We start from the raw sequence: 550 nt of genomic DNA on the forward strand, positions 1-550 counted from the left end.
TGAATATAGGTACCAAAAAAGAAATTAGTTTATCCAGATTTTTGTCAGATATTTTATAAAGAATATTTGCATAATATATTTTCGTTCCCTTCTTCCATATTTTTTGTATGTCGTGGTCCTTTTTCCACAGATAATTCAAAATTAAGCTCGGAAATTTCGACTTAGTTGAATGTGTTGAGATTGGATTTGATATTCGTAATTCTTGTTTCAAAATTTATTACAATTAGTTAGAATATTCTTTCTTCCTTAGTATTTAATTTGCTTACAGGTCTGTTTGGATACACTTGTATCGTATACAGTTCATATATTAATTGTGTATGTTTGGCTCTAAGTTATACATATCCTTATTCTGTTTTTAACGGTATTTCATGTAATAAATAATCCTTAACCCTATGTCTACTTATTAAAAACGCTTTCCTTTTAATAGTATAGATTTTTTCTGATATGTAATATGTAAGATATATATTAAAGAAATGGGTGAAAGATTATGACGGATTACTCGTATTTTCATTTTTGATATTCTCAAACTCTATAAAATATTCAAATACTA

Source organism: Camelina sativa, chromosome 17, assembly GCF_000633955.1.
Source record: "Camelina sativa cultivar DH55 chromosome 17, Cs, whole genome shotgun sequence".
Classification (NCBI taxonomy): Eukaryota; Viridiplantae; Streptophyta; class Magnoliopsida; order Brassicales; family Brassicaceae; genus Camelina; species Camelina sativa.